At 40.6% G+C, this 16,280-nt stretch overlaps 1 long non-coding RNA gene across 1 annotated transcript; it reads right to left on the bottom strand.

The window, feature by feature from the left end:
* Positions 1-13,611: 13,611 nt before the first annotated feature.
* LOC116408472 lies at positions 13,612-16,280 on the bottom strand. The gene is made up of 2 exons (XR_004220962.1): positions 15,831-16,280; positions 13,612-14,820 (listed from the first exon to the last, which is right to left on the bottom strand). It is a non-coding gene; the product is annotated as an uncharacterized LOC116408472 (long non-coding RNA).

Here is a 16,280-nt window from a genome sequence, read left to right as displayed (position 1 = left end):
CGACTAGTCGCTGAAACCAAGTTTTTTAAAACGGTGATTAATCGCCCTGTGTGTCTTCACTCTGAAAGCCAGAAAATATCCTGCCATAGACGATACTGAGAACTGCCTCTGCTAAAAACACATAGAGACAGTTATCAGTAAACGATCACCATTGTCTATTTCTGTTGAACAAAAAACAGTAAAAATTACAAATTGTAAACAGCCCTTTTTTTTTTTACAGTGACTACTGGTTTTTATAGAGGAGTTTTACACTGGGGCTTGTTTATGCCTAAAATCAATACACAAAAATACACTCTATTTTACAATCTGTGGGCATGATTGGTATACGTCTATGCCATTTTTTTAAACTCAGCCTTGCAAACAAGTCCATAAAGCAGATACAGGTATGTGGATTTACAAAGCAATTTTAAATAGTTTTTATTTATTCAAGATAGAATGGAAAAATTGCCACAAGATTTTCCATAAACTTGCTTGTATATGTTATATTGCACCACAGACTTTCCTCTTCACTATGAAAGAAGTTAAAATAAATTTACATTAAAAGAACAGCAACCATTTAATACAGAGAACAGCTGGGATTTTATAGCTTCTTGCAGAAAGAAAATTGTAGCAAGAGAATGCCAAAACTGCAACAATTGTGTGTAGGACCCAATTAAGGCAATGCTGAGTGCAGGGCTAAATGGCCATTGGTGCTGTCTTGCAGTACTTCCCCCACTCAGTGTAACACACACATACATCCAAAATGCTAATACTGGTTAGAGTTGTATACAGTATATTAGGTCTGTCTGTCAGAAAACACATGTGTGATAACAGCTTAACTAAACAGAACATCTATGTGTTGTTTGTCTTCTCCAGACTTCATATCACTATGCTCTCAAGTTTGCATTGAAAAGCAGAGCTAGCTTTTACATGCGAAAATATAATTGCTACTGAAAGCAGTGTATATCTGGCTGTTTATAATCTCTGCAGTACTGGTTTTGACTCCTAAAACAATGGAGCAGAAGCCAGCTAAATGACAGACCAAGGGGAGAATTCCAAAAGTTTTGTTAAGACAAATTTGGTATTATATTGAAAAAAAAAATATGTTAATTTACACCAGAAAAACCAAACAACAAATTCAAAGTCATTTAAACTCTAAGGGGCACATTTATCAAAATGTGAGTTTAGCACTTAATACATAAAAACTCACCTACATTCTATTCATTCCTATGGAATTTTTAGAACTGTATTTATCAAAAGGTGAGTTCTAACTTTCACGCATTGATAAATACACTTCTAAAAATCCCATAGGAATGAATAGGATGGGGATGAGATTTTATGTATTAAGCTTTAAACTCACATTTTGATAAATCTGCCCCTAAGAGTAGTCGCTGAAACCAAATTTTTTATAACGGTAATTAATCATCTTCGCCCTAAAACCAGAAAATACACTGCCATAGACAATACTGAGAATTTCCCTTTTCTAAAATGCACGTAGAGACAGTTATCAGTAAATGATTAGCATCGTCTATTTCTGTAGCTGTGACAAGTAGCTGCTACTAGTAGCTCCGTGTTTTCATCCTAAAATATTAACAGCATCATAAATTACCCCATTCAAGTGAATAGGAAAAATTCAGGCATCAACTAAATTCCAGTGTAAGAAGCAGTGTTAAAAAAAAACCCAGTAAAAATGACAAATGGAAAACAGTCCTTCTTTTTTACATTGACTACTGGCATTTTGAAACAAAAATGTTCATTTACACCAGAAAACCAAAACACCCCTTCCTGTGAATTCAAAATTAGTCTAATTATCATGGGTAATTGAAAAGAGCTGTGATAAATCTGATCCATGATGAGCAAGCTTTGACAGGGCTACTTAGTAGCAGCTCCTTGTTACGGCTAAGGGTGAAGACACACAGAGCTACTAGTAGCAGCTACTTGTCGTGGCTACTAAAATAGACAATGCTGATCATTTACTGATAATTATCTCTATGTGTGTTTTAGCAGAGGCAATTCTCAGTATTGTCTATGGCAGGGGATTTTCTGGTGTTTAGTAGCCATGACAAGTAGCTGCTACTAAGTAGCTCTGTGTGTCTTTGCCCTAAGGGTGAAGACACACGGAGCTACTAGTAGCAGCTACTTTTTCACAGCTACTGAATGCCAGAAAATACCCAGCCACAGACAATACTGAGAATTGCCTCTGCTAAAACACATGTTGAGACATGTTATCAGTAGATGATCAGCATTGTCGCCCGCGGCAAAACTCCCTGCTCGCGGGCGACTAATCTCCCCGAGTTGCCTTCCCCCTGCCATCCCACCGGCGAACATGTAAGTCGCCGGTGGGATGGCAGACGCGGCGGCGCGATTTCACGCAAATCGCCGAAAAAGACTCGCGAGGCTTTTTCGGCGATTTCCCGAAATCGCTCCGTGTGCCATCCCGCCATCCCGCGTGTGCCATCCCGCCGGCGACTTACATGTTCGCCGGCGGGATGGCGGGTCATGGCAACTCGGGGAGATTAGTCGCCCGGGAACAGGGAGTTTTATCGCGGGCGACTAATCTCCCCCGTGTGCCAGAGCCCTAAAACACACCAGAAGATATCCTGCCATAGACAATACTAAGAACTGAATAGGCTAAAACACACGTAGAGACAATAATCAGTAAATTATTAGTAGTGAAATGTCTCGAGATGTTAAGTTACGCATCCATGAATATACTGATATTCTCGTGCTCCATTTGGGCTAAATGAATTACAAGGCTTGAAGCCATGTTTGTAATGTTGGATGCTATAGTAAGCTAGTGGCCTTATCACTGCAATACCTACAATGTATAACACTGTAGTTAATATTAGGCTGCTATGTTGTGCTACATCAAGGTGCTATGATGTCACCTCATTGTAATTATTTGTTACCTTAGCCTTATCATCATGTGTATTGGGTAATCAAATTATTTTTTAGGGAAATTATGGTTGGTGTGTGCAGTTTTTTTAACTTTTGCTTCCTGCCCAAAGCTGCCTAGATAGAAGCCTTTATGTTTTTACCATAAAGGACTAATGCAAATTTAAAGGAGAATGAAAGGCAAATCTAACCCACTGTTACCACTGAATTGTCCTACTATTTGATTTATTGTGATCTCCAATTTGCTGCCTAACTACTTTCCTTTTGTGAATTTCCTCCTAGTTGTTTTGAACAGAAGTCAAAGCTTGCATATCATGGATCGGGTTCATTAGAGCTTTTTTATTCAAAAGGGGATCATTCCTGCTCTTATTTCTACTACTATATGTGTGTTTGGCTATTGCCACATGGGGCAGATGTACGTATCCGCTGGCTGAAAATCTGCCCCTCTGCTTTTAAAACCTGCAAGTTGTGGCTGCACTCGGATGCATTGCTTCAGCCTGGGTGGAGGCTCATGCAGCATATTTTAGTCTGAAAAGCCCTTCAGTCCCACGCACAATTCCCATGCCTCCCCCTTTACAACCACCATCTATCCACCCCACCCACTGTTATATATAAGTGCTCCCTTGGGTGGAGCAAGGTTGGCCCGGCACTGCACCAAGCTAACCCATTTAAGACCATTTTGCAGAATATTAGAAATAAAGACAATCCGTACTTGATATCCAATATTTACAAAATCTTACAATTTTGCACGTATGATAAAATCAACCCAGGCCTCCTTGTAATATTACAAGCTAATATACCTACTGATAAATGGCTAAATGTTTTGGGAGTGATAGGCTTTGTCACCTCCAGTGCAGACCAGCATAGGGACTTATTCTTGGCCTGCATTTTTGTACAGTCTGAGAATCAGCCCTGTGTGGCATCAGCCTTACAGGATGAAATACTCTATCAAATAGGCAAAGACAGTGGTATTTTATTTAATTTATTTTATAGATATATGTAAATAGAAAGCTTTGAAATATAAATTCTCTGCTCAATAGAGTTAATCTAATTTTTGATAAATACATCAAGGAGAAGAAATGGTTAGTTTCTTCCCTATGTTCTAAATTCTTTGCCTTCATTATCCATTATCTTTCCATGTTCTATCTATTCCCAGTTTCTTTCTCTCTTGAATTCTCTTTTCTCTTCTTCTTTCTGCCTACCATTTGTCTCAGCATTCTCTAAGGGGGTAATATAAAAGTGCAAAGTTACTGGTCTAAACCAATAGCAACAAATCAGAAGGTATGATATATTGGACAGCTATTTGAAAGTAAACTTTTGATTGGTTGTTGTATTCTACTAGACTTGGGCAAAGTGTGAGCTTTTTATAACAGACAAGTGCTATTAAATGCTATAAATCTTCATAAAGGAGTTTTACCTTACAGAGATTGTAAATCTTGTAACAGTGTTATGCCGGGAACCATCTTTTCAGCACACCAGTGATTTTTGAGCCATTCCAAACTGATTGTACTTATAGGAACAGTAACACAAAAAATGAAAGTGTATAAAAGTAATTATAATATAATGTATTGTTGCCCTGCACTGGTGCACTGGTGTGTTTGCCTCTGAAACCCTACTATAGTTTATAAAAACAAAGCTGCTGTGTAGCCATGGGGGCAGCCATTCAAAAGAGAAAAAGGCACAGGCGCAGAGCAGATAACAGATAAAACACCATTATATTCAACAGAGCTTATCTGTTATCTGCTTAGTATTGAATGGCTGTCCCCATGGCTACACAGCAGCTTTGTTGATATAAACTTTAGTAGCGTTTCTGTAGCAAACACACAACGTTTATGAGTTCGGGGGAACAGTTCATTGAGAAAGTTTTGATCAGACTGCATGCAATTGTGATTTTAAAAAATGTATCTGAATATACCGTATATACTCGAGTATAAGCCGAGTTTTTCAGCACAAAAAATGTGCTCAAAAAGTAAGTCTCGGCTTATACTCGAGTATACCTTCCCTCCTACCTACCTACCTCCACTTGTGTCCGCCCTGCCGGCGTGCTGTAACTCGATCGCACGGACCTGAACCCGCCCCCCCGTGGTCGGGTGTGCGTCCGTGCGCCGGTGGGTGAGTGCGTGCGTCTCCGTGCGCCGGCGCATGCGCACGACGCCACGCGTATGGTATTTCTCTTGTTCGTGCACCTGTCGGCCGTACGTATCGCCTTACACCGTTTCTTGCACCTTTCCTCCAAGCGCAAGTAAGTTTAAAAAAACAGTACTTTCTGCACATACGCTGTCTGACAGCGAGAGAGAAAAGCCGAGGAAATGCCTGCTCAGAATGCAGGCCATACGCAAGCAGTCTATCTCTTGCATATTAGTGTGCCCTGTAGGTGTTAGTAACTAGGTGGTGTAAAAAGTTTGTGAAGTTTGTGAAGACCAAACGGTGTGTTTGTTTTGGGCCCCCAGTATTATAGGTCCAATGAGTAAAATCTTGGGGTAAAAGCAAAATGGAAATATTATTTAATCAACAAGGGCACATTAAAAAAAGAAAAATCATTCTTTTTATAGTGAAATACTTATTTAACAATTTAAGGTGTATGCACGGACACAAGTGGAGGGAGGGTGGGTGCACGTAACCAGAGTAAGCCAGAGTAAGTAATTGGTACAGTAACTTGTTATTTACAAAAATTTAATTTGTATTAAGTCCAGCATCAAGAATTATTTTGCCCTTGTAACTACTATTGTAGTACTGTGGTGGGACTTGTACACTGGGGTCCTTGATAATTAGTATGGCAGCTTCCTTAGCGTTCCTAAACTTGCTTTTGTCTGCTGCTGTAGCATTTTTCTTTCCCTAAAGTTATCTATTTATTTATCTGTTATTTATTTGATTATTGAAACTTAGCAGTAGCGGCTGCATTCCCCACCCTAGGCTTATACTCGAGTCAATAAGTTTTTCCAGTTTTCTTAGGTAAAATTAGGTACATCGGCTTATATTCGGATCGGCTTATACTCGAGTACATACGGTACCCCTACTCGCCAGTTGTGGAAATGTGAAGAGTCCCTGTTTCCACTTAAACGTGTTCTGAACAGATTTGCATTTGCTCCTTATTTTCTTGGTATTTTAATTGCAGAATTGCCTGGCAGAAAATTATTTGATGTGTTATCTCTCTTAAACTTTTTTACAGAAGGGTAAAGGTGGCTATACACGGGCCGACTATAGCTGCCAATTCGGCAGCTAATCGGCCCGTGTATGGGGAGAGCAGAGCGGCCTGGCCGACCGATATCTGGCCTGAAATTGGCCAGATCTCGATCGGCCAGGTTAGAAAATCTGGTCGGATCGGGGACCGCATCGGCTCGTTGATGCGGTCCCCGATCCGACTGCCCCATTGCCGCCCACATAATCCGATCGTTTGGCCCCAGGGCCAAACGATCGGATTATTATTTTTTTTACCTAAATGGTCCCCGATATCGCCCACCCGTAGGTGGGGATATCGGGGGAAGATCCGCTCGCTTGGCGACATCGCCAAGCGAGCGGATCTGCTCGTGTATGGCCACCTTAAGTATTAGCTTGTCTAGCAAGGTAGCTCTTTAACACTAATTATATAGTGTCTTTTTTACCCATTCAGTTCGCCTCCTTAATGACAATTCCCAGTTAATTTGCTAGGCTAGGGTTATGATATGACTTTTAACTTCCTTAGATCTTATGCTATTTAAGTTTATATCAACTCACTTGACTTGTTTCTTGTACCTGAGGAAAGGTTTATATCTTTCCCAAAATACTGTGGCTACATACCTGTAGTGTAACCTGTAGCCTTCGGACTGCTTATTTATCAGTTTAAATTCTCCAGATTGATTAAATATAATTATAGGTAACTGGTTTAGAGGACTATTTCCATCTGATGTAGATAATTCTCCCCTCAGTCACTTTATTATTTAGATTAGCTCAAAAGTTTTTTAACAGTCTGGGATCAGCCCTGCTTATACTCGGCAGCAGTACATCAAAAGCTAGTAATGCTAATTAACCTTCTCTCAGACATGCTGGAGTCATCATGTGAGTTACCCAGACCTGTGGTGACCAAGCCATCCAGTCCTGTCATTTGTGGCTGACTGGAAGGCTACAGAATTACATAGTTATAGTTACATAGTTACATAGGGTTGAAAAAAGACCAGTGTCCATCAAGTTCAACCCATCCAAGTAAACCCAGCACACCTAACCCACACCTACCAATCTATACACTCACATACATAAACTATAAATACAACCACTAGTACTAACTGTAGATATTAGTATCACAATAGCCTTGGATATTCTGATTGATCAAGAACTCATCCAGGCCCCTCTTAAAGGCATTAACAGAATCTGCCATTACCACATCACTAGGAAGGGCATTCCACAACCTCACTGCCCTCACCGTGAAAAACCACCTACGCTGCTTCAAATGGAAGCTCCGTTCCTAATCTAAAGGGGTGACCTCTGGTGCGTTGATTGTTTTTATGGGAAAAAAGAACATCCCCCAACTGCCTATAATCCCCTCTAATGTACTTGTACAGAGTAATCATGTCCCCTCGCAAGCGCCTCTTTTCCAGAGAAAACAACCTCAACCTCGACAGTCTCACCTCATAGTTTAAACCTTCCATCCCCTTAACCAGTTTAGTTGCACATCTCTGCACTCTCTCCAGCTCATTAATATCCCTCTTAAGGACTGGAGCCCAAAACTGCACCGCATACTCAAGGTGAGGCCTTACCAGGGACCTATAAAGGGGCAAAATTATGTTCTCATCCCTTGAGTCAATGCCCTTTTTTATACAAGACAGCACTTTATTTGCTTTAGTAGCCACAGAATGACACTGCCTGGCATTAGACAACTTGTTATCAACAAAAACCCCTAACTGTATGTGGGGTCCCCAAAATAGTGGTTTGAACACACAAGTTGGTCAAAAGCTAGGGATGAACTTTAATGTCACTACCCCCATATATATTAAAAGGCACAAAATCTGCCCAGGTGCAGTAACACATAGCAATCAATAAGATGGTTGGATCAAGTAGGAGACCAGTAAATGCTGCCTGCTTATTGGTTGCTATCAGTGAAGACATAGCAAACTTTGCACCTACTATTACAGTGATCCCCAACCAGTGGCTCAGGAGCAACATGTTGCCCTTTGATGTTGCTCCCAGTGGCCTCAAAGTAGGTGCCCATTTTTACATTTTTGGCTTGTAGGCAAGTTTGGAAGCACAGAGACACAGTTTCACTCCTGCAGGCTAGCAGTCTATAGGCGGCTATCAAATAGTCAATCACAGTCCATATTTGGCATCCCCAATGAACGTTTTCATGCTTGTGTGGTTCACCAACACTTCTTACATGTGTGTGGCTCATGAGTGAAAAAGGTTGGAGATACCTGTCCAATTAAATAACTTCATGTACTTGCTAATATGTGTTTTCAAGTAACCTGTAGTATCACTTTCAGTAGCTATTTGTGGCAAATTATTATGCACTCTTACTTCACTGTTGCATCCCTAATAAAAATACAAAATTCTAATAATAGCAATATAGGGAATAATGTACCCCTGTTTGTAAATAATAAAGACATCTAAAGAGGATTTCCATGGACATATAAAAGCACAATGCAGGAAGCTAAATGCCTTTATGAAGTTCATGAACCTTTTGCAACATGGGGTAGATTATTTCTTGAAATACATATGTTTCAGTAAATCATCTGAGACAAGTGACATCACTCATATTGTTTATAAAGGCTGTATTTTACAGGTTATTTGTTTTTTTTGTTATAATGCTATGTAGCCCACTTATTAAACGGTTGTGGCACTACCTTCTGATATGTCACTATACTTGGTGCTTTCAGGAGTGCTGAGCCCCGCTTACTATGGGGAACAGCTATTTCTTTATACTTTGGCGTGCCTCCACCCAGGATAGGGATAGAATGAACTATAACTCCCCTCCTGAGATCTTAATATAGTACTCCTTCTTGGGGACTCCCAGCACTCCTAGTACCTTGCCCCCTCAATGGGGTATATCCTTACCAGGTAGTGTAGATCCTCCAGGAGTAATACACACACACTCTGAAGTATGCTGAACCAAGTGTTGTGTTTATTTGAGGAGTGGCAGACAGCTTTTGCATACAGGAAACACAGGATATATCAGGATACCTTCTCTATCCCTCAGGAGTCCCTCTCTCCTGGGATACCGGTAACACTCCAGCCAAATGACCCTCCCTTTGGGGTTCCCTCCGGTACTCACGCCGGAATACCCTCTCTAGGGCTATCCCCGGTACTCACGCCAAGCGGACACCCCCTGGACACCTCACCCCGGAAATGTCACCCGGCTATCCCCCCGGATTAGGCAAACTCCTATTCCTATCTCTTTAGTCCCTGACTCCAGCTATTAGTGCTGGGAGATCTTAATCTCAATATGTCTCCTGGTGGGGCCAAGCTGCCCAGCTAAATACCCTGTCTGCCACTCCTAGAGCGGCCTATGACTGATATCTTCCTCTCTAAACCCAGCCTGTCACTATCCTCTAGCCAGAGGGGTCCCAGGCAGGAAGACCTGAAAGCACATGGCTGCACAGCCTTATATACTGTGTGCACCCTGTGGCCTAACTGTGAACTGCAGGGAAGCTAACTCCCTGTTAACCCTTATAGTGCCAAACCAACCAAGGTGTCCCACTACTAAAGTACTACCCTCCCTTGAGGTCCATCCTGGGGGCAACCATCCTAGGGGACCCGATTTTGGGGATCCCTACACTATAATACTAACAGCAGAGATTTGGGAATAAGCAGAAGCACAATATCCAGTTTATATCAGTGAGTTCCGGGAATGCTTCAGCTGTGCGGCCTGTGGATCCTTAAACAGAAAAGTGCATAACCAAAATTCCACACATTCCATTATTATGTCAAATATTTTTGCTGTTTGCAGGCCCTTTATTGAAGTAATACTTGTGGTACTGGGTGTTTGGGAAATCAGATATATTTGCTTGTGTAAATGTAGATTTATGGAACCCTTCTTATTTGCACCACCTTTCAGTCTCTTACATACCTTCTGTGCTGCCCAAGAGAAAACAAGAAATGTTTAAAGCTTGTATTTATTGCAAGTGCAGAATTACATAATATTAAAAAAACAGTGTTGGAATGGGTGTGGAGAGCCCTCAGGGAAAGGCAGCTATTGTAACTCACTGACCAGTGGAACATTAGGAGCCGGTGAGAGAGAGACACGTTCACTGCTATTCTTATAACTCTCTAAATACAGTCTGTGAAATGCTAACTATACACTTAGGGGCTGATTTACTAACCCACGAATCCGAATCCCAAATGGGAAAAATTCGGATTGGAAACGAACATTTTGCGACTTTTTCGTGTTTTTTGCGATTTTTTCGTCACCGTCTCGACTTTTTCATAGCCGTTACGACTTGTGCGAATTATCGCGACTTTTTCATAGCCATTATGACTTTCGTGAATTGTCGCGACTTTTGCATAGCCATTATGACTTTCGTGAATTCTCGCGACTTTTGCATAGCCAATATGACTTTCGTGAATTGTTGCGACTTTTGCATAGCCATTATGTCTTTCGTGAATTGCTGCGACTTTTGCATAGCCATTATGACTTTTGTGAATTGTCACGACTTTTGCATAGCCATTATGACTTTCGCGAATTGTCGCGACTTTTGCATAGCCAATATGACTTTCGTGAATTGCTGCGACTTTTGCATAGCCATTATGACTTTCGTGAATTGTCATGACTTTTGCATAGCCATTACGACTTTCGCGAATTGTCGTGACTTTTTCGTATTAAGCGCTCGAAAAATTTGCGACAATTCGCGAAAAAGTTGCAAAATACCGATCATTACGAAAAAAACGCATTTGGACGCTTTTCGGACATTCGTGGATTAGTAAATGTGCCCCTTAGCTTTATGATGTTTAGAATAAGCCAAGTATTTTTATGTGCCCTATCTGAGGAATATTTTTATGTGCCCTGTCTGAGGATACCTGCAAATCTTTTTTATCCTTTACCATGAAAATACATAACTATGTTTTCTAGGTATGCTGCAGGGCTCTTTCAGCTGTCTGATGGGAGATGCATTATTGGAAAATGTTAGCAGTTGAAATCTAGTCCTGGTAGTTTGTCTCTTGTAGCACTTGTAGTAACACACATTGCCTGCTTTGCTCAGTGAATGGGAGATGCTCCTATGGAACCTGCCCCTGGGTGGCAGAATTGCTTGGAATTGCTTTAGCATATAATGTATATGATAAATGAAAGTTGTATGCCTTATTTGAATAAGCAAATTCTATGTTATGATGTAAGATTACCAAATCGTTATTAATATTTGTGTTGCAGATGATAATGTCATGTACATTATGGGTGTGGGGGTTATTTAATGCAATGCAAAGTGTAAAAAAAGGGGCAGAATTCCCCATGTTTTCAGCGCTTTGTCTCCTGCCTTGCATTTTTAAAAATTGCCTCAGGTCACTGTGCTTTAAAATAGATCACAGAGACCTGTGTATAGTGAGTATAACTCTGTCTGCCCTTGGCAGAGCTGCATTCATGGAGAATAGGGGAAGCATATGGCCTTTCCCTCTCTCCATCCTCAACCACAAGTTAGGGAGTGCTGGTGGGCACAGGCACCACCTTCTCCTTAGTTCTCTGGAATTTATGTCTCTGTAGACAAAGTAAATGGCCCCTATTGGCTGAACATTGGCAAATGGTGTGGCTTCCAGGCTCTTGGCTCTCCACATAGTATAATCCAGGCTCGGACTAGCAACCTGTGGATTCTGGCAAATACCAGAGAAGCTGCTGCAAGACATGGACAGTCAATAACTATTTGGTGAGCCTGAGAGGGGCTGTTTGGGCCTCGGTGTACTTGAAACACCAGGGCCTATTTTGAATCCTGGTATGGTCTACTGCCACAGTTATACCACTAAGCCAACTCAATTGCCCAGTGACAGAAACTGCTGTCACAGCTTTTCTCTATTATGCTCTGGCTGCTGGCCTAGTTTCAAAGTTTCCTTTTTATCTCAGAACTCTTGTACCATGTGTGTGTCAGCTTTTGCATGGCAGAGGGCCATGGACAGAGCAAGTTTCTTGCACTTCCAATCCAGTAGGTGCTTAAAGGAACAGTAACACCAAAAAATGAAAGGTGTATAAAAGTAACTAAAATATAATATGCTGCTCCCCTGCACTGGTAAAAGTTGTGTTTACTTCAGAAAGTCTACTATAATTTATATAAATAAGCTGCTATGTAGCCATGGAGGCAGCCATTCAAAGGAGAAAAGGCAAAGGCACATAGCAGATAACAGATAAAACACTATTGTATTCTACAGAACTTATCTGTTATCTGCTATGTAACCTGTGCCTTTTCTCCTTTTTTCCAGCTTGAATGGCTGCGCCCGTGGCTACACAGCAGCTTATTATATAAATTATAGTAGTGTTACTGTAGCAAACACACCAGTTTTACCAGTGCAGGGCAACAGTGCATTATATTTTTATTACTTTAAAGCTCTTTCATTTTTTGGTGTTACTGTTCCTTTAACTTTAGCTCTTGTGTCAAACTACTACTGTCTTTCTGGTCCCTAAACCTGTATGTTTTTTTCCTGCTTTCTTATAAATCCATACCCTTGGCACATGGCTCTAATTTACCTCTTGTAATTTATTGCCCTCCTTGTGCTTTAGTGACTGATAACACTGAAAACAAGGCAGGAGTTTAATATCAAAGTGATAATACCTGTTTCCTCTTATTAAGTTCTCCTATAACTGGTGAGGAGAAGTTTGCATAATTACTTATAATATATGATAAACAGCTATAAAGATGTGCAGAGACAGGTATAGTCGAGAGATCAGTAAAATCCACTACAAGTACAGACACATTCAGGTTTTCACAATGAAAGGCCTATAACCAGGAACTGATTGCAAATCCATTTGTATGTTTTTTGGAAGTGTTTGGTAATGCTCACTTGGCTACAGTGACTAGGAATCCCAGGGAAGGACTGAACTTATAAGGGAACTTGGTAGCCAACCAAGGCAGAGCTGGGCCAAATAAGGTTCAATAAATTACTCCAAAGTGCCCTCTTCTGCTTTAGACTTAGCGATGAGGTCTTATGAGGTAAAGAAAAAAGAGAAAAGAAAAAAAAATATAGTGTAATACGGTTATTACTTTGCAATGTGCACTCCACCTGTGATAACTTTTACTTATATCACCCTTTTGTGCCCAATTGTGATATCCCTTTCCGATTGGCAATCTACTTACAGACCCCCTTGGGTTTATATGGCATCCAATTGGTTCATTTGTAGCTCACGACTCTCTGCTTTCCCACCTCTTAATTTCAGGCAGTGTTAGGAACCACTTCACATTTTCCAACTTTAGCAACTTTAGGTTAATTCCACGACCATTCTGTTTCCCTTCCCCTTCTGTGCATTTACTGTGGGATAAATGCATAAGCCATATGTGTATAAACTTAACTTCCCAATACACTCACAAACAGAGTATATGATGCGCATGTCAGGAGTCACTGGTATGGATCAGGTGGCTGCTCCTTTTTCTTTCCCTGTTCACGACCTGCAGTGTCGTTCCTGGGTTCAGCAGTCCTGCCCTGTATAGTGCTCCTCCTATGTGTCCTCTCTCACCGCTGACGCGTTTCGCCACTTCCGGCTTCCTCCTGAGCCATCCATTGCTTACTGCCAGACACATTTAACTTAAAAAGGTCAATTCATTTATATCTATCATGTAATTAAACAGGACACCCTCATAATCAAGTTACACAGCACTTTAATGTATACATGAATTCACTGGCATGTCAGAGAAATACAGCACTTCTTTATAAGAAACCATTGCGGCTCTGCACAGGACGTCCAGCCTCCCTGTTCTCAGACTGGCACAGTTGCACACTTAAACCCAACTGGGCTGCACTACTGCCAGCCATTCATAATGGATACATCAGACAACTTAGTGGCACCAATCATATATCATTCTGTCATCGGTGCTTCCTTTCTACCCATGCACTTCGCCTTATGCTTTTTGTGATGTAATAAGAAATTATTTTGACTACTATTCAGCCAACTTGTAAAAATTGCCACAAGCAAGAGTGAGAAAATAAGTGTAAGTAGAAAAATGCAGACAGACTATGTTGTGTGGGCACCAGCCCAAAAACTCTGTTCTGGTGCTAACTGACGCTTAACCTATGTTATATGCTATACATGGTGCAACCCTGCCGAGTGGATAGCCATCTTTCTGTTGCTGCATTCATTCAGGATAAAAGCCTAAACAAATCAGGACAGCATCCTACTTCTCTCACTTCCTAATAGACAATGCATCATACATAGGGTGTATTAGCAGATATCGGTATGGATCTTCAGCATGCCATACATACGCCAATAATAATAAAAAAAACAATATTGTCTGTATGTGTATGGGCAGGCATCAGAAACATTACCTTTACCAAATCAGAAGGAACTAGAAACAGTGCCAAATGTGTGAAACTACAGCATACAGAATGTAAAAGAAGAAACTCGCAGAACGTGCATGACACTGTGGCAAATGGAGTCTTGGCTTGAGGAAAACACATTAAAAAGGTGATTACAATAACATTTGCTTTAATTACGTAATATTTTATATTCGGATTCAGTTATTAGACCTTTTCCCACAATAAACAGGACTTTCATCATCTGAAAAACGTAGGATGGGAGGGTGACAAAACAAGCAATAGATTATATTCAAGCAAGGCCACGACTAAATGTAAAAAGTCACAAGACGAGTGAGGCCAAGTTGTCATGCAATAAAAATCAAGGAAACAAAAGCTTATCCGTTTGAAAGGAGTGGGTGAAGGAGGCACCTTGCAGGAAAAAAGCTGTTTCTCTTTTTCTTTTTTTCTGGCAGAAGATCTGTTTTTATTCCAATTTTCATTTTGGAAAATCCCATCCCTCTTGTCGATGGGGCTTTTTTCCCTAAGTGGCTCTTCGTGCTGGAAAATACAAACATGACATCACTTTAAAAGAAAGCAGAGCAACTGTGCTTACCTGGTTTGTCTCAGTCTATGAAGATTTGTTTTCAGTTTCACTAACAATTTATCTCAGTCAGCATAACTAAGGCCGAATGCCAAAAAATACACAAAAGTGCTATACAGTGAACATCTAAACACCAAAATTAGATTTACGACAATGCAAATGGCCTTTATAATCACCACATCTACCATGGCAAGTGTGTGTGCACAACAGGCTAAATCACAATATGAAAAGTTGTCAGGAGCTTATGGCACCGTGAGATCGTGGATTTGTGTTTTTTTTTGCATATACCAGAAATAAAAAGCTACAAAAATGATAATGCATAAATTTGAAAGCTAACTGTAAAGCATCAAGCACCAGCTGTAAGTTATTGCTAAAGAATAGGACTGATTCACTTGATTACTGGATACTACATTCTGGCTTTACTGTAACGAGTACAAAACTAATACTTCAACGGGGCTTTTAGACGTTTAGTATTAGTCACAGAATCAAAGTAAACATACAGTATGTATAACCCCACAGAGCCCTCTAGAGGACAGCTGGTGTAAGTTGTGAGTAGATGTCTTGAGATTCTACAGGACTCACACAGGAACTGTTTAAATGTAAAAAATTGGAGTACTATGAAAGCCATCTAGGTTTTGTAGGCAGGTGAAGAGAAGTGGATCTGCTCTCATCTACCTGCCTACAAAACACAGCTAGAGAGAAGCAAACCCTCACCTTAGTGTGCCCTTACCCTTAAGTAATGCCAATAGTCAATAGTTGTGTCAAGAGGCAAAAAATGCCAAGCCAAAGTGAAATGGCCACTAGATATTTCAGTCCATTACTTCAAAGAAATACTTAGCATAATTAACTAAAGTAACCTATAATGACATTTGCACACTGGTATCAAATATATGAGGACTAGCAGGAACCTTGATATAGAGGACAGATAAATGACAAAGTAGAAGGCCTTATTATCTCATAATGGTACCTTAATTGCTGCAAGTGCATCATTTCGCCCACAAAGTTTCTCCTCCCTGGAAGTGCTACGGGAAATCTCCTCATTAGAAGCATCTTTTGCTGCTTGTTTTCTTGTAGATTCCAAGACCTCTCTGTGTGAGGTAGGGGGTGTCTGCTGCCTGTTCCCTGAAGTCACAAAAAGGGAATTTAGGCTTTCAGTCTTGTAGATGATTTTAGTTATATTTCCAATTAAAAATTAGAAGCAGGACTTAAAGGAAAAGCATTTTAGCATTTTATTGGAAATTGATTAATCACAATAGTGCAAGCTAGAACACTATATTTATTCGGCTAAATGCTTTACCATACCCATGTAAAAAGCCATAGAAGCTCCCTCTGTTTAAGATAGTAGCTGCCATTTTAGCATGGTCTGACTTCACCTTCCTTCACACTGCAACACTGGAACAGCTCTAAGCTCAGCTTA

This window comes from Xenopus tropicalis, chromosome 1 (genome assembly GCF_000004195.4).
Source record: "Xenopus tropicalis strain Nigerian chromosome 1, UCB_Xtro_10.0, whole genome shotgun sequence".
In the NCBI taxonomy this organism is placed as follows: domain Eukaryota; kingdom Metazoa; phylum Chordata; class Amphibia; order Anura; family Pipidae; genus Xenopus; species Xenopus tropicalis.
Note: the sequence above shows the minus strand (reverse complement) of the source record. Positions and strands in the feature narration are given on the sequence as shown.